Below are 17,699 nucleotides of genomic sequence, written 5' to 3' on the forward strand. Positions count from 1 at the left end.
ATTAAGTGCCTGAATGCCCTCTTCGCCTTGTTTGGGTTCCCGAACTATATACACAGCGACCGGGGCTCCTCCTTCATGAGCGAGGAACTCCGGCAATTCCTCCAAGAGAGAGGTATTGCAGCAAGCAGGACCACCAGCTACAACCCCAGAGGTAACGGTCAGGTGGAAAGAGAGAACGCGACGGTATGGAAGGCCGTCCTCTTAGCCTTAAAGTCTAAGGGCCTCCCAACCTCCCGCTGGCAAGAAGTCCTCCCGACAGCGCTGCACTCCATCCGGTCATTACTTTGCACGGCCACTAACACCACCCCCCATGAACGAATGTTCGTTTTCCCCAAGAAGTCGACTACGGGAACCACTCTACCAACCTGGCTGACCGCCCCAGGGCCGGTCTGGCTGCGGAAACACGTGAGGACCCATAAAACGGACCCCTTGGTCGAGAGGGTGAACCTCCTGCACGCCAACCCCCAGTACGCCTACGTGGCGTACCCAGACGGGCGGGAGGACACTGTCTCCCTACGAGACCTCGCACCCTCAGCCGATCCGGAAACACCGCCACCACCCCCCCCAACCTCAGTCCAGGTAGACGGCATGCCGGAACCCCACGAGCCCTCGCCGACCACGCAAACACCAGCATCAACACCGGATAAGGCACCAGCACCGGATAAGGCAACACCACCGCTGCGGCGATCGGAGAGGCTTACGAAGCCTCCGGACAGACTGACCTACCAGAATTGGTAGTACACTTCACCCCGCCGGACTTAATTCTAAACAAGGGGTGAATGTGGTAAACCACGTTCACTATCGTATCACTGTTAGTAGTTAGCACTGTTCACCACTGTTCGTTATAACTGTATCACTGACCACTATTGTATCACGGTACGAGGTCGCCTCTTGCCACACTGCTATACCTGGGATGACCACTGCCGACTCCGCCTTGGCTCCACCCACCAGGCCAGGTATAAAGGTGAGCGACTGGCTGGTATTCCTCCTGCTTGGATCGGATCACCCACGAGAGTGGGCTCTGTTATTTAGTCAATAAAAACCTTTAGTCACCTTCGTAACTCTTCGCCTTTTATTGGAGGAATTGATAGGTATATCACCACCTTAAACATTCACTCCTTCCACCACCGGCGTACCGTGGCTGCAGTGTGTATCTTCTACAAGATGCACTGCAGCAACTCACCAAGGCTTCTTCGGCAGCACATCCCAAACCCGCGACCTCTTCCACCTAGAAGGACAAGGGCAGCAGGCACATGGGAACACCACCACCTCCAAGTTCCCCTCCAAGTCACACACCATCCTGACTTAGAAGTATATCGGCCGATCCTTCATCATCGCTGGGTCAAAATCCTGGAACTCCCTCCCGAACAGCACTGTGGGAGTACCTTCACCTCACGGACTGCAGCGGTTCAAGAAGGCGGCTCACCACCACCTTCTCAAGGGCAAATAGGGATGGGCAATAAATGCTGGCCATGCCAGCGACGTATACATATATATAAAAAAACGAATTTAAAAAGTCCTGTGTCACCAGAGGGTTTGTAGTCGGCAGTGAGTTTGGTCTGGAGCAAAGTGCCCTGGAATCTCGATCCCCGCCCATCTCCGCCTCCTCCCTCCCTCTCTCTCCCTCCCCCCACTGCCAACACTCCAGGAACCTTCACCCTCCCGGCCAGGGTTCAATTATTCCCCTCCGTGCGCTGATAGGCTGAACTCGCTGAACTGAATGTGTTCGGCAGCAGAGAAACATCGAAACTGAAAGCGGTTTGAATCAGGAAGTGCTGAGGGTGAACATGGCTTCCAGACAGCAGGCCGAGAGTTTGTCTGAGGAGGCAATTTGTCCCATTTGTCTGAATTTCTTCACCGACCCGGTTTCACTGGAGTGTGGCCACAACTTCTGCCGCTCCTGTATCACACGGTCTTGGGAAAAGAAGGAGACAAACTCCTGCCCGGAATGTAGAGAGGAGTTTCCGGAAATAAACCTCAGAGTCAGTCGGGCCTTAGCGAATCTGGCCGAGAAAGCTCGAAAATTAACCCTGAATCCGAAAGAGAAGGAAAGTAAACTTCACTGTGAGGAACATCAGGAAGAACTGAAGCTATTTTGTGAAACTGACAAGAAATTGATCTGTTACACTTGTATAGATGCGCGGGAACACAGAGAGCACCGCTTCATGCCCACTAAAGAAGCTGTTGGAATCTACAAGGTAAAAGGGAGCAGATTTGATCACCTGATTATTTTATCACATTTTCATGGTCTAATACTTTTATTCTGTGATTTTCTCTCCCAATCCCAGGATCAGCTGAAATCTTCCTTAGATTCTCTCACAGAGAAGAAATCGGCGGTTCTAGAAACGGAATTAAAACAGAAACAGCAGATTTCCGCAGTTAGGGTAAGGTCTCCCTGTGCTGATTTTCTGGGATCTCGGTTAGTTTTGTTCCCTTTATCGCGGTACATTAATTATTTTTCACATTTCATTTGGTAGGAACAGTCGAGCAGTCTGCAGACCCGCATCACATCCGAGTTCGCTAAAATGCACCAGATTCTCAGTGAGAAAGAGCAGCGTTTAATCAGAGATCTCAGGGAACAAGAGGGGAAGATTCTAAAAACAATGGAGAAAAACCTCCGAGAAATTCAAGAGAATTTAAATTCTATTCAGGAGAAACTCTCAAAGTTGCAGAAACAGATGGAGCAAAAAGACGGGCTGACATTTCTGAAGGTGAGGATTATATTGCGGGTCAGTTCAGTGAAACTTCACAGTCACAAAATAACTGATGATAACTGAAATAAATGCAGCATTTGCTGAATAATTCTAAACTGATTTAAACCGATTGTTTTGTCTATTCCGGGGCGGTTCTGTTGTTGTCACCGAGCTAACCGGCTCCCACACTATCCGCAGATTCCCGGGAATACCTGCAACCTCCCGGGAATGGGTTGTCCTGATCTTGATATTTTGCTTGTAATTATTTCCGTGTTGCTCTAGTTTAATATTTATCTGGCACTCAGATAGTAATCCAGTTCCAGTTCCATGTTGTGAGTGTGTGGGTGTGTCTGGTGCGGTGGGTGTGAGAGTCACTGTGTCTGTGAGTGACACTGATGTTGAGTTCCAGTATCTGACACACAAATCAGGCTTTTCAACTACTTACAATCATAGAATCCCACAGCACAAAAGGCCCATTGTGCCTGTGCCGGCTCTTTGAAAGAGCTGTGCAATTAGACCCACTCCCCCTGCTCTTTCCCCATAGACCAGAAATGTTTTCCTTTTCAAGTATATTTCCAATTCCCTTTTGTAAATAGTTCTTAAATCCACCCTGTCAGTCAGTGCATTCCAGATCATCACAAGTCATTGTTAAAAAATCCCCACTCTCTTATTTTGCCAGTTATCTCGGCGATTTGTGAATGCGATCCCCCAGGTCTCTCTGTTCCTGCACCACATTTAAAATTGTACCATTTAGTTTATTTTGCCTCTCCTCATTCTTCCTTCCAAAATGCATCACTTCACACTTCTCTGTGTTAAATTCTACCTGCCCTGTGTCTGCTCATTTCACCAGCCTGTCTGTGTCCTCCTGAAGTCTTTTACTATCCTCCTCACTGTTTGTGTTTTATTTATTTCAGGAGGAAGCTTGTCGGAAGGGGAGGTAGGACATGCTCTTTACTGAAACTCTGCACAGTTTGGTAAAAGAACTCAGAAAAGTGTTAAATGTCGATTTATAACATCAACTCTTCAATATTTACAGGATTAGTGACGACACTCAAGTACTGTCAGTAGCAGATGGCGCCCTGTCTATCGGAAAGTTCAACGGCCCTTTACAGTACACAGCGTGGAGAGAAATGATAGACGCCATTAACCCCGGTAAAGCTCTTATATTCCATTTCCTGTTTTATAAATCCAGCTGCGAAGAGACTGAAAGGGCCCCCGGACCCCGGATTAAATGTTCACTGATGTCCGTGTCTAGTCTGGAAGTCAGGAGTCTTTGCACTGGATAAGGGAGGGCTTGGGGTGATCTTACTGAATTATTCAAGATCCTAAACCGCAGAGAGAAGATAAACATCCACAGGTTTAACACAGTCACAGAGTCTACAACAAAGTAGCGATAGTCTCAAACTGAGAAAAGGGAGGGTGAAAACGCAGTTTGGATTGAGCGAGGTTGGGTTTTTGAGTGACCCCATTGATCGGGCAGGCAGTGAGTCAGTGAGCCCACTGCTCGCTCCATGAAATTGGTCAGAGGCCCAATCCATTCTCAGGGTTGGGCTTCAGTACAATATTGCTGGTGAGTTGCTCACGGATTTGGAGCGTGAGAAGGTGCTCGGTGATCCTTGAGGAGGGAGGCGGGAAATCCGCCAAATCCTCCTTGGAGGCAAGTGAACAGGAGTTGTTTAAAGGTGGGCGGAGTGGGTTGGGACGGTGGGGGTGAGGGAGGGGGTTACAGGAAAATACGGTGGGCGGTTGGAAAACCAAGGATTGACCAGCAGCAGGCAGGATAATTCATGCACCTCCTGGCCACAGAGAAACTGTTACGAATAAGGAAACAAAAAGAAAGGACGTGTTTTGATATCGCGCCTTTCACGACCTCAGGACGTCCCAAAGCGCTTTACAGCCAATGAAGAGTTTTTAAAGTGTAGTCACTGTTGTAATGTAGGAAACGCCACAACCAATTTCTGCACAGCAAGCTCCCACAAACAGCAATGTGATAATGACCAGATGACCAGTTTTGGTGATGTTGGTTGAGGGACAAATATTGTCCAGGACACCAGAGAGAATCCTTGCGCTGGATTCCTATTTCCCGGCTGCGACACCATATACCGGCGGGCATTGGTGGGAACCAGGTGGGAAGCGCTGCGTGTGATTTTTGCCTCATTACTGCTCCGTTTACGCTTTAAATCCGGGCGATAGTGAGACGTAAATCACTCCCAAATACTTTATGGGGAGGATATGGAATGTAAGGGAGGCAGCGTTGTCTGAGGGTATCAGCAGCTTCAAGAGAGAGTTTGATAAGAAGCTGGCAAAAAACTGTAAACCCAAATAGGACTGAGATGCCTGGGCTTGGAGAGTGGAATTGTGAGGGCTGAGGAGAGGGGAGGTCTAATTTGGACACCCTGGCCTATTGGACACCCTGCCCTATATCACAGCAGAAAATACACTTCCAAAGTAATACATTGTGTGAAGTGCTTTGAGACATTTGTCAGGAGCATTAGAAATGTCAGTTTCTCCTTCAGATGTAATTGCAGTGTATTTATTTCCAACACATCCCTTATGCTGGACTCTGTCTTACCTGTGAAATATTTTAATCACAACAGTACTTTCCTTGTGGCCTTTGAAAACAGCTGCTTAAACCCGAGTTTAGAACCAGGCTAGAAAGTCATCGCCTCACCTTTGAAAGCAGCTTCACACAGTGACACTAATCCCATCATCACTCACTTCCACCTAGACTCTCACCCACTTTCTCTGATCTGCTTTGAGTTATTCACAGTTCTTACTTCAGTTCTTAAATTCACATCAATGTATGTTCTGATATTTTATACCAATATTCCTACTGGATAAAACATCAACATTCGGTTCAATGTTTGGTATTTTTATTTTTATTCTCTCGCTGCATTATTCTCTCTATTTTACATACCCATTGTGCAAGTAACCAATCAGAAGCCAGGCTGCCTGTCTTACTGAGATTGTATTCTCTGCTGGACCCACCTCCTGCTCCATTGACCCCATTCCCACTAAACTGCTGCCCACCCAACTTCTCTTCCTGGTTTCATGCTAGCTCACATTGTAAATGGTTTCCTCTCCTCACGTCCTATCCAGCTCCTTTTCAAATCCAATGTCATCACATCCTTCCTCAAAATTACCCACCCTCTATCCCTCTGTCCTTGCACTTGATCTCCAACCTTACTTTCTTCTACAAAGTAATTGAACGTGCGGTCACTTCTGAAATCCCTGGCCATTTTGCACAACTGCATGTTTGAACCACACTAACCAGATTTTCATCCCTGTCAAAGCCCCAAAGTGGCCCTAATAAAGGTCACAAATGACATACTCTGTGACAGTGAGTATAGCGCATTTTCCCTCCTCATCCTCCTGGAGCTCTCTGCAAACATTGACCATTCTCCTCCAATGTCGCTCCTCAATTGTCCTACTCAGTGGGACTGCCTTTACTTGGTTCACATTTACCTATTTGATCGTAGCCAGAGTATCTCCAGCAATGGCTTCTCTTCCCGCCCCCGCACGGCACCCCAAGAGATTCTCAAGTATTTATTCTTGGTCTTCTTCTCTCACTGATCTACATGTTGCCACTTGTCAACCTCATCCACAGAAACAGGCTCAGTTTCCAGATGTACACTGATGGTACCCAGCTCTACCTCTCCACCACCTCTCTTGACCCCTCCACCGCCAGTGTGTTGTCCAACAGATTATCTGGAATCCAGTTATGGAGGAGCCAGAATTTTTTCCAGTTAAACATTGAGAAGATTTAAGCCATCAGTTTGGAAATTGTCAACAACTCTGCATCCTGGCCACCAACTCCACCCCCTCCTTGGCCACTGTCTCAGGCTGAACCAGACCCTTGCTGTTCTATTCAATCTGGAATTGCACTGCTGATTGTGATCAATCTAAGAGTGTCTGGGACTTTGTCTCCAGTACATGGTGTATCCTGTCTCTCCCATTTCCTCTGCTGAGCTTTTTAATTTAGTTTCCCTCGGTTGTTTTTGGTTCTCTCTTCCTTTCTGCAGCAGTTCCCTCCTCATTGTTTTCTCTTTACCTTTTTCCTTCTCTTCTCTCTGTTCTCCTGCTGTCGGTACTTTCCCCCTCTCCACACATCGACAGCGCTGATTAGTGGTGAGTGGGTCACGCCTCCAGAGAGAGATTGCGGGTAAAATTAGTCTGGGTGGTTAACACAGAATGGGTGATAGTAAATCAGTGGCCCATTTTACATTGTGCCAATATTAATTCCCATTGAAGTTAATGGAAACGAATATCGAGGGAGCGCGATACGAGCTGCTGATTGACTGTCACCTAAAAACAGTCCAAGACCAATTTCACCCACTGTGTCTCCAGGACACATTAGAGCTTCTGTCACCGATTCCTTGTTAATTTTCAAAGGCCCTTGATGCACTCTGCAGGCACTGAGAATAGCGGGAGACTGGGGCTGCAGAGTTCCTCACAGTGGCTCAAGATCAGAGCAGGATGGCGAGGCGAAAGGAAACTCCAAAAAATCCGCAACTAACTCCCCTCCCTCTCCCTCTCCCTTCCCCCTCCCCTCTCTCTCCCATCCCCCTCCCCTCTCCGTCTTCCCCTCCCCCTCCCCCTCTCTCTCCCTTCCCCCTCCCTCCCCTCCCCCTCTCTCTCCCTCCCCTCCCTCTCTCCTCCCCCTCTCTCTCCCTCCCCCCTCCCTCTCTCCTGCCCCTCCCTCTCTCTCTCTCCCCTCCCCTCTCTCTCTCCCCTCCCCTCCCCCTCTCTCTCTCCCCCCTCCCCATCCCCTCGCTCTCTCCCCTCCCCCTCTCTCTGTCTCCCCTCCCCCTCTCTCTCTCCCCCTCCCCTCCCCCTCGCTCTCTCCCCTCCCTCCCCCTCTCTCTCTCCCCTCCCCTCCCCCTCGCTCTCTCCCCTCCCTCGCACTCTCTCTCTCTCCCCTCCCCCTCTCTCTCTCTCCCCTCCCCTCCCCCTCTCTCTCTCCCCCCTCCCCTCCCCCTTGCTCTCTCCCCTCCCCTCCCCCTCTCTCTCTCCCCTCCCCACCCCCTCAGCTCTCTCCCCTCCCCCTCGCACTCTCTCTCCCCTCCCCCTCCCCCTCTCTCTCTCGCTCCCCTCCCTCCCCTCCCCCTCTTTCTCCCCTCTCCCTCCCCCTCTCTCTTCCCTCCCCTCCCCTCTCTCTCTCTCTCTCTCCCATCTCGCTCCCCCTCTCTCTCCCCACCTCCTCCCCCTCTCTTCTCCCCACCCCCTCCCCATCTCACCCCTCCCCTCTCTCTCCTCCCCTCTCTCTCATCCATTACCCGCCCCTTCTCTCTCCCCACACCCTCACTCTCCCCTCCCTCCCCTCCTGCTCTCCCCCCCTCCCCGCTCTCCCCCCTCCCCCGCTCTCCTCCCGCTCCCCCTCTCCCTCCCTTTCCTCCTCTCCCCTCCCCCTCTCTCTTCCCTCCCCTCCCCCTCTCTCTTCCCGCCCCTCCCCCTCTCTCTTCCCTCTCTCTTCCTTCCCCTCTCCTACCCCACTCTACCCTCCCTCTCTCACCCCAACCCCTCTCCCCTCCCCCCCACACTCTCCCCTCCCCCTCCACTCCCACTCTCTCATCCTTCTCACTCCCCTTCCTCTGTTCCCTCCCCTCTCCCTCCTCTCTCTCATCCCTCCCCTCTCCCTCCTCCTCTCTCTTCCTCCCACTCCTCCCCTCCTCTCTCTTCCCTCCCCTCTACTCCCCCTCCTCCCTCTTCCCTCCCCTCTCCTCCCCCTCCTCTCTTCCCTCACCTCTCTCTCTTCCCTCCCCTCTCCTCCCCCTCCTCTATCCTCCCTCCCCTCTCCTCCCCCTCCCCTCTCTTTCCTCCCCTCTCCTCCCCCTCCTCTCTCTTCCCTCCCCTCTCCTCCCCTCCTCTCTCTTCCCTCCCCTCTCCTCCCCCTCCCCTCTCCTCCCTCCCCTCCCCCTCCAATCTCTTTCCTCCCCAGTCCTCCCCCTCCCCTCTCTTCCCTCCCCTCTCCTCCCCCTCCTCTCTCTTCCCTCCCCTCTCCTCCCCTCCTCTCTCTTCCCTCCCTCTGCTCCCCTCCTCTCTCTTCCCTCCCCTCTCCTCCCCTCCTCTCTCTTCCCTCCCTCTCCTCCATCTCCTCTCTCTTCCCCACTCTGCTCCCCCTCACCCTCCCCTCTCCTCCCCCTCCCCTCTCTTCCCTCCCCTCCCCTCTCCTCCCCCTCCCCTGCCCCTCCCCTCTCTTCCCTCCCCTCCCCTCTCTTCCCTCCACTCTCTTCCACCTCCCCTCTCCTCCCTCCCTTCCCTCTCCTCCCCTCTCCTCCCCCTCTTCCCTCCTCTCTCTCTTTCCCTCCGCTCTCCTCCCACCTCTCTCTCGTCCCTTCCCTCTCCTCCCCCTCCCCTCTCTTTCCCTCTCCTAGCCTCCCACTCCCCTCTCTTCCCCCTCCCCGCTCCTCCCCCCCCTCTCTTCCCTCCCCTCTCTCCCCCTCACCCCTCCCCTCTGCCCTCCCCTCTCCACCCCCCCTCTTCCCTCCCCTCTCCTCCCCCTCCCCTCTATTCCCTCCCCTCTCTCTTCCCTCCCTTCTCTTCCCTCTCTTCCCTCCCCTCTCCTCCCCCTCCCCTCTCCTCCCCTCCCCTCTCCTCCCCTTCCTCTCTCTTCCCTCCCCTCTCCTCCCCCTCCCCTGTCTTCCATTCCCTCTCCTCCCCCTCCCCTCACTTCCCTCCCCTCTCCTCCCCCTCCTCTCTCCTCCCTCCCCTCCTCCTTCCCTCCTCTCTCTTCCTCCCTCTCATCCCCTCCTCTCTCCTCCCTCCCCTCTCCTCCCCTCCTCTCTCTTCCCTCCCTCTCCTCCCCCTCCTCTCTCTTCCTCCCTTCTCCTCCCCCTCCTCTCTCCTCCCTCCCCTCTCCTCCCCCTCCTCTCTCCTCCCTCCCCTCTCCTCCCCTCCTCTCTCTTCCCTCCCTCTCCTCCCCTCATATCTCTTCCCTCCCCTCTCCTCCCCCTCCTCTCTCTTCCCTCCCCTCTCCTCCCCCTCCCTCTCTCCTGCCTCCTCTCTCCTGCCTCCCCTCTCCTCCCCTCCTCTCTCTTCCCTCCCTCTCCTCCCCCTCCTCTCTCCTCCCTCCCCTCTCCTCTGCCTCCTCTCTCCTCCCTCCCCTCTCCTCCCCCTCCTCTCTCCTCCCTCCCGTCTCCTCCCCTCCTCTCTCTTCCCTCCCCTCTCCTCCCCCTCCTCTCTCTTCCCTCCCCTCTCCTCCCCCTCCTCTCTTTCCCTCCCTCTCCTCCCCCTCCTCTCTCTTCCCTCCCTCTCCTCCCCCTCCTCTCTCTTCCCTCCCCTCTCCTCCCCCTCCTCTCTCTTCCTCCCCTCTCCTCCTCCTCTCTCTTCCTCCCCTCTCCTCCCCTCTCCTCCCCCTCCCCTCTCTTCCCTCCCCTCTCCTCCCCCTCCTCTCTCCTCCCTCCCCTCTCCTCCCCTCCTCTCTCTTCCCTCCCTCTCCTCCCCCTCCTCTCTCTTCCCTCCCTCTCCTCCCCCTCCTCTCTCTTCCTCCCCTCTCCTCCCCTCCTCTCTCTTCCCTCCCCTCTCCTCCCCCTCCTCTTTCTTCCCTCCCCTCTCCTCCCCTCCTCTCTCTTCCCTCCCTCTCCTCCCCTCCTCTTTCTTCCCTCCCCTCCCCTCCTCTCTCTTCCCTCCCTCTCCTCCCCCTCTTCTTTCTTCCCTCCCCTCTCCTCCCCTCCATTCTCTTCCCTCCCTCTCCTCCCCCTCCTCTCTCTTCCCTCCCCGCTCCTCCCCCTCCTCTCTCTTCCCTCCCCTCTCCTCCCCTCCTCTCTCTTCCCTCCCCTCTCCTCCATCTCCTCTCTCTTCCCTCCCCTCCCCTCCCCCTCCTCTCTCTTCCCTCCCCCACCTCCTCTCTCTTCCCTCCCCTCTCCTCCCCCTCCTCTCTCTTCCCTCCCATCTCCTCCCCCTCCTCTCTCTTCCCTCCCCTCTCCTCCCCCTCCTCTTCCCTCCCCTCTCCTCCCCCTCCTCTCTTCCCTCCCCTCTCCTCCCCCTCCTCTTCCCTCCCCTCCCCCTCCCCTCTCTTCCCTCCCTCTCCTCCCCCTCCTCTCTCCTCCCTCCCCTCTCCTCCCCTCCTCTCACTTCCCTCCCTCTCCTCCCCTCCTCTCTCTTCCCTCCCCTATCCTCCCCCTCCTCTCTCTTCCCTCCCCTCTCCTCCCCTCCTCTCTCTTCCCTCCCCTCTCCTCCCCTCCTCTTTCTTCCGTCCCCTCTCCTCCCCCTCCTCTCTCTTCCCTCTCTTCCCTCCCCTCTCTTCCCTCCCCTCTCCTCCCGCCTCTCTCTTCCTCTCCTCCCCTCCACTCCCTCTCCCCTCTCTTCCCTCCCCTCTCTTCCCTCCCCTCCCCTCCTCCTCTCTCTCCCTCTCCTCCCCCTCCTCTCTCTTCCCTCCCCTCTCCTCCCCCTCCTCTCTCTTCCCTCCCCTCTCCTCCCCCTCCTCTCTCTTCCCTCCCCTCTCCTCCCCCTCCTCTCTCTTCCCTCCCCTCTCCTCCCCCTCCTCTCTCTTCCCTCCCCTCTCCTCCCCTCCTCTCTCTTCCCTCCCTTCTCCTCCCCCTCCTCTCTCTTCCCTCCCATCTCCTCCCCCTCCTCTCTTCCCTTCCCTCTCCTCCCCCTCCTCTTCTCTCCCCTCTGCTCCCCCTCCTCTCTTCCCTCCCCTCTCCTCCCCCTCCTCTTCCCTCCCCTCTCCTCCCCCTCCTCTCTCTTCCCTCCCCTCTGCTCCCCCTCCTCACTCTTCCCTCCCCTCTACTCTTGCTTCTCTCCCTTCCCTCCCCCTCTCCTCCCCCTCCTCCCCTCTCTTCCCTCCCCTCTCTTCCCTCTCCTCTCTCTTCCCTCCCCTCTCCTCCTCCCCTCTCCTCCCCCTCCCCTCTCCTCCCCCTCCCCTCTCGTCCCCCTCCTCTCTCTTCCCTCTCTTCCCTCCCCTCTCCTCCCCTCCTCTCTCTTCCCTCCCCTCTCCTCCCCCTCCCTGTCCTCCCCTCCCCTCTCTTCCCTCACATCTCCTCCCACTCCCCTCTCTCCCCTCCCCTCTCCTCCACCTCCCTCTCTTCCTCCCCCTCTCCTCCCCCTCCTCCCTCCCCTCTCCTCCCCTCCCCTCCACCTCTCCTCTCTCCCCTCCCCTCTCCTCCCCCTGCCCTCTCCTCCCCCCTCCCCTCTCCTCCCCCCTCCCCTCTCCTCCCCCCCTCCCATCTCCTCTCCCCTCTCCTCCCCCTCCCCTCTCCTCCTCCTCTCTCTTCCCTCCTCTCTCCTCCCCCTCCCCTCTCCTCCTCCTCTCTCTTCCCTCCCCTCTCATTCTCGCTCCTCCGCCTCCTCTCCCCTCTCCTCCCCCCTCCTCTCTTCCCTCCCCTCTCCTCCCCCTCCACTCTCTTCCCTCCCCTCTCATCGCCCCTCCTCCCCCTCCTCTCTCTTCCCTCTCTTCCCTCCCCCTCTCCTCCCCTCTCCTCCCTCCCCTCTCTTCCCCCCCTCTCCTCCCCCTCCTCTCTCTTCCCTCCCCTCTCCTCCCCTCCACTCTCTTCCCTCCCCTCTCCTCCCCCTCCACTCTCTTCCTTCCCCTCTCTTCCATCCCCTCTCCTCCCCCCCACTCTCTTCCCTCCCCTCTCCTCCCCCTCCTCTTTCTTCCCTCCCCTCTCCTCCCCCTCCCCTCTCCTCCCCCTCCGCTCTCCTCCCTCCCCTCTCCTCCCCCTCCTCTCTCTTCCCTCCCCTCTCCTCCCCTCCCCCTCCTCTCTCTTCCCTCTCCACCCCCTCCTCTCTCTTCCCTCCCCTCTCCTCCCCCTCCCCTCTCCTCCTGCTCCCCTCTCCTCCCCCTCCCCTCTCCTCCACCTCTCCTCCCCCTCCCCTCCCCCTCCCCTCTCCTCCCCCTCCTCTCTTCCCTCCCCTCTCTCTTCCCTCCCCTCTCCCTCTCCTCTCTCTTCCCCTCCCCGCTCCTCCGCCTCCTCTCCCCCCCTCCCCCTCCTCTCTCTTCCCTCTCTTCCCTCCCCTCTCCTCCCCCTACCCTCTCTTCCATCCCCTCTCCTCCCCTCCCCTCTCTTCCCTTCCCTCTCCTCCCCCTACCCTCTGTTCCCTCCCCTCTCCTCCCCCTCCCCTCTTCCCTCCCCTCTCCTCCCCTCCCCTCTCTTCCCTCCCCTCTCTTCCCTCCCCTCTCCTCCCCCTACCCTCTCTTCCCTCCCCTCTCCTCCCCCTACCCTCTCTCCCTCCTCCCTCCCCTCTCCTCCCCTCTCCCTCTCTTCCCTCCCCTCTCCTCCCCCTACCCTCTCTTCCCTCCCCTCTCCTCCCTACCCTCTCTTCCCTCCCCTCTCCTCCTCCTACCCTCTCTTCCCTCCCCTCTCCTCCCCCTACCCTCTCTTCCCTCCCCTCTCCTCCCCCTCTCCTCTCTTCCCTCCCCTCCCCTCTCCTCCCCTCCCCTCTCTTCCCTCCCCTCCCCTCTCCTCCCCCTCCCCTCTCTTCCCTCCCCTCTCCTCCCCCTCCCCTCACTTCCCTCCCCTCTCCTCCCCCTCCCCTCTCTTCCATCCCTCTCCCCCCCTTCCCTCCCCTCTCCTCCCCCTCTCTTCCCTCCCCTTGCCCTCCCGCTCTCTCTCACCTCCTACCCCGAACTCTCTCCCCTCCCCTTTCTCTCTCCTCCCGCTCTCCCTTCCCCACTCTCTACCCTCCCCCTCCACTCTCTCTTCCCTCCCCTTGCCCTCCCGCTCTCTCACCTCCCGCTCTCTCTTCCTTCCCCCTCCCTCTCTTCCCTCACCTCCCCGCTCTCTCTTCCCTCACCTCGCCTCCCCCTCTCTCCCCTCCCGCTCTCTATCCCCCTCCCCCTCTCCCTTCCCACCCCTTCCTGTTCTCGCCCCTCCCCCCTCTCCCCTCCACCTCCCCGTCTCTCCCATCCACCTCCCGCTCCCTCTTCCCTCCCGCTCCCTGCTCTCTCTCCTCCCACTGCTCCTCTCTCTCCTCCCACTGCTCCTCTCTCTCCTCCCCCTCCCTCCTCTCTCTCCTCCCCCTCCCTCCTCTCTCTCCTCCCACTGCTCCTCTCTCTCCTCCCCCTCCCTCTTCTCTCTCCTCCCCCTCCCTCCTCTCTCTCCTCCCCCTCCCTCCTCTCTGTCCTCCCACTGCTCCTCTCTCTCCTCCCCCTCCCTCCTCTCTCTCCTCCTACTGCTCCTCTCTCCTTCCTCCTCTCTCTCCTCCCACTGCTCCTCTCTCTCCTCCCCCTCCCTCCTCTCTCTCCTCCCCCTCCCTCCTCTCTCTCCTCCCACTGCTCCTCACTCTCCTCCCCTCCCCTCCTCTCTCTCCTCCCCCTCCCTCCTCTCTCTCCTCCCACTCCCTCCTCTCTCTCCTCCCCCTCCCTCCTCTCTCTCCTCCCCCTCCCTCCTCTCTCTCCTCCCCCTCCCTCCTCTCTCTCCTCTCTCTCCTCCCCCTCCCTCCTCTCTCTCCTCCCCCCCTCCCCTCCTCTCTCCCCCTCCCCCCTCTCTCCCCTCCCTCCTCTCTCTCCTCCCCCTCCCTCCTCTCTCTCCTCCCCCTCCTCCTCTCTCTCCTCCCCCTCCCTCCTCTCTCTCCCCTCCCTCCTCTCTCTCCTCCCCCTCCCTCCTCTCTCTCCTCCCCCTCCCCCTCCTCTCTCCTCCCCCTCCCTCCTCTCTCTCCTCCCACTGCTCCTCTCTCCTCCCCTCCCCTACCACTCCCCCTCTCTCCCCTGCCACACTCTCCTCCCTGCCCCTCTCTTACCTACCACCTCCCCCTCTCTCTCCCCCGCCACTCCCTCTCTCCCCTCACCCCTCCCCCATCAGATCTCTCTCCTCCCCCTCCCTCTCCCCTCCCTCTCTCTCCCCTCCCCCTCTCCCCCCTGCCACTCTCTTCTCTCCCCCTTCCACACTCTCCCCTCACCTCTCCCCCCTCTCTCCCGTCCCTCCAGCTCTTTCTCCCCTCACCCCCCTCTCCTTCGCCACTCCCCCTCTCTCTCTCCAATTGTCAGCTGTGCCTCAGTGGGTAGCACACTCGCCTCTGAGTCAGAAGGTTGTGGGTTCAAGTCCCACTCCAGGGACTTGAGCACATAAAGCTAGGCTGATTCTCCATTGCCGTACTGCGGGAGCGTTGTACTGTCGCAGATGCTGTCTTTCGGATGAAACGTTAAACCGAGGCCCGTCTGCTCTCTCAGCTGGATGTAAAAGATCACGTCAGAGAAGTTCTCCCTGGTGTCGTGGGCCAATATTTATCCCTCAATCAACGTAACAAAAACACAGATGATCTGGTCATTATCACACTGCTCTTTTTCACCACCTCCGCTCTCTCTCCTTTCCCTCACTTCCCTCCCCCTCCACGCTCTCTCCCCTCACTTCTTATCTCCCCCACCCCCTCTCTCCCTTCCCCATCCCCACTATCCCATCCCCCTCCCACTCTCTTCTCTCCCCTTCCCGCTCTCTCTTCCCCCCTCTCCCCGCTCTCTCCCCCCTTCTCTTCCCTCCCCATCCCGCTTCCTCTCCCCTCCCCTCTCACCCTCCCCTTCTCCTCCCTCCCTCTCCCCTCCCCCCGCTCTCTCCCCCCCCCTCTCCCCTCCCCCCGCTCTTCCCTCCCCTTCCCGCTCTCTCTTCCCGCTCTCTCCCCCTTCTCTTCCCTCCCCATCCCGCTTCCTCTCCCCTCCCCTCTCACCCTCCCCTTCTCTCCCCCCCTCTCCCCTCCCCCCGCTCTCTCCCCCCCCTCTCCCCTCCCCCCGCTCTCTCCCCCTTCTCTTCCCTCCCCATCCCGCTTCCTCTTCCCTCCACCTCCAGCTCTCTCCCCTCCCTCCCCTCTCTTCTCACCCTCCCTCGCCCCCTTCCCTCCCTCTCCCGCAACTCTGTCCCCTCTCCCCCCCCCCGCTGTCTCCAGTGGTCCTCGGGTCTTTATCGCCAGGCGCAGAGTTGGGGAGAAACCGTAAATCCAACCCTTGGTCATAAACCCTGGAATAGCAGCAGATTCCACGAACATAACCCAGAGCCCGAGTGGTCACTTTGAACAGGAAAGTGTTTGAATAAACCACAGCAAGAAACTAAATCACTGACTGTGTTATTTTAACTTTCCCCCAGCTCCAGCATCTCTGACTCTGGATCCGAACACCGCGAATCCCTGGCTCATCTTGTCTGGGGACCGGACCAATGTGAGACTCGGAGACAAACAGCAGTCGCTCCCTGACACCCCGGAAAGGTTTGATCGCAGGTCCAGAGTGCTGGGATCGGAGGGATTCACATCAGGGAGACATTACTGGGAGGTGGAGGTGGGGAACAAGACTTGGTGGGGTCTGGGAGTGGCCCGAGAGTCTGCCGAGAGGAAAGGGGACATTGAACCGAGCCCAGAGACCGGATACTGGACTGTGGGGCTGTACCCCGGAAGTGTCTATGTTGCCCTCACCTCCCCTCCCCCTCACGGACCCCCCTCACCCCGAGTGTGAAGCCCCAGAAGATCGGGGTGTACCTGGACTATGAGGGCGGACAGGTGTCATTTTACAATGCGGACAACATGTCCCATCTCCACACTTTCACCCACACTTTCACTGAGAGAATCTTTCCCTTCTTCAATCCTGGAGGGAATGACGGCAGGAAAAACTCCGCCCCGCTGACAATCTGTGGGGTTAAAGGTCACTAACAGGTCCATTAAAAATTGCCAGGTCTTGTAGGAGTGAAATTAGTAAACACTTCTACACACAAAGGGTGGTAGAAGTTTGGAACTCTTTTCCACAAACAGCAATTGCTGCCGGGTCAATTGTTAATTTTAAACCTGAGATTGAGATTTTTGTTAACCAAAGGTATAAGCGATATGGGCCAAAGGCGGGTGTCTGGAGTTAGGTCACAGATCAGCCATGATCTCATTGAATGGTGGAACAGGCTCGAGGGGCTGAATGGCCTCTTCCTGTTCCTATCCTGAACTAATGGGCTGATTTTAAGAGCCCCCGCCTGGTGTAACCGGAGTGAGAGTCGCCTGGAAATGGCACTAAAGTTTACACTGGAGCTTCAGCCATCGCCACCTTGGGTCGGGTCCTGAGATGGGCAGCGGGAACTTCCGCCCGCCTGTTTCAGGGGGAAACGTCATTTACAAACCAGGGACCCGTGAAGTACAGAGGACCCGGATTGTAATTTTCAGATACAAATGGGCGGAGTGTGGGCACGTTGAGGCGACCGAACCAGCTGCTCTTCAAACACCCGCTGGAGGCCGCTCGGAAATCAGACAAAGTTTCTTTTCATTTTTTTAACAAGATCTCTGTCGATCCTAAAATCTACAAATTAAAAAAACATATTTCTGACATCATTTAACCATTACTTTCTGATTTACTTCATTTTGTTCACATATTTTCAACCTCCCTCGTGTTCCGCCCTCTTCAAGTACGTTTCTTATTCTTTTTCATAGAAGTGCGAACATTCCATGTTGAAAATTTCTTCTGGATTTTTTATTCATTCCTGGGATGTGGGGGTCGCTGGCAAGGCCAGCATTTACTGCCCATCCCTAATTGCCCTGAAGGTGTTGCTGAGCCGCCTTCTTCAAACGCTGCAGTCTGTGTGGTGAAGGTTCTCCCAGTGTTGTTAGGGAGGGAGTTCCAGGATTTTGACCCAGCGGAAGGAACAGCCGATATATTTCCAAGTCAGGATGGTGGGTAACTTGGAGGTGGTGGTGTTCCCATGCCCCTGCTGCCCTTGTCCTTCTAGGCGGTAGAGATCGCGGGTTTGGGAGGTGCTGTTGAAGAGGCCTTGGCGAGTTGCTGCAGTGCATCTTGTAGATGGTACACACTGCAGTCACAGTGCGCCGGTGGTGGAGGGAGTGAATGTTTAAGGTGGTGGATGGGGTGTCAATCAAGCGGGCTGCTTTGTGCTGGATGGTGTCGAGCTTCTCAAGTGGTGTTGGAGCTGCACTCATCCAGGCGAGTGGAGAGTATTCCATCACACTCCTGACTTGTGCCTTGTAGGTGGTGGAAAGGCTTTGGGGAGTCAGGTGGTGATCGAAAGTGATTTGACCAAATCAGTTGTGAATATTCTTGTGCATTATTTTTTCAGTTTTAAGCCATGAAACAACCCACTGTGACAGGTTAAT

The 17,699-nt window shown here is 56.7% G+C and overlaps 1 protein-coding gene and 1 pseudogene across 2 annotated transcripts in view; both read left to right on the forward strand.

Moving 5' to 3' along the window:
* LOC147096368 (zinc-binding protein A33-like) overlaps positions 1 to 17,699 on the forward strand; it is a 766,539-nt gene that overhangs the window by 622,282 nt on the left and 126,558 nt on the right. The window lies entirely within an intron of this gene.
* On the forward strand, positions 1,757 to 17,667 carry LOC147096383 (zinc-binding protein A33-like; annotated as a pseudogene). The gene is made up of 6 exons (XR_015074894.1): positions 1,757 to 2,198; positions 2,289 to 2,384; positions 2,478 to 2,711; positions 3,608 to 3,630; positions 3,730 to 3,845; positions 15,707 to 17,667. The product of XR_015074894.1 is annotated as a zinc-binding protein A33-like (transcript).

This window comes from Somniosus microcephalus, unplaced genomic scaffold (assembly GCF_052327205.1).
Source record: "Somniosus microcephalus isolate GS21.2 unplaced genomic scaffold, FLI_Smic_1.0 unresolved_chr1, whole genome shotgun sequence".
NCBI lineage: Eukaryota > Metazoa > Chordata > Chondrichthyes > Squaliformes > Somniosidae > Somniosus > Somniosus microcephalus.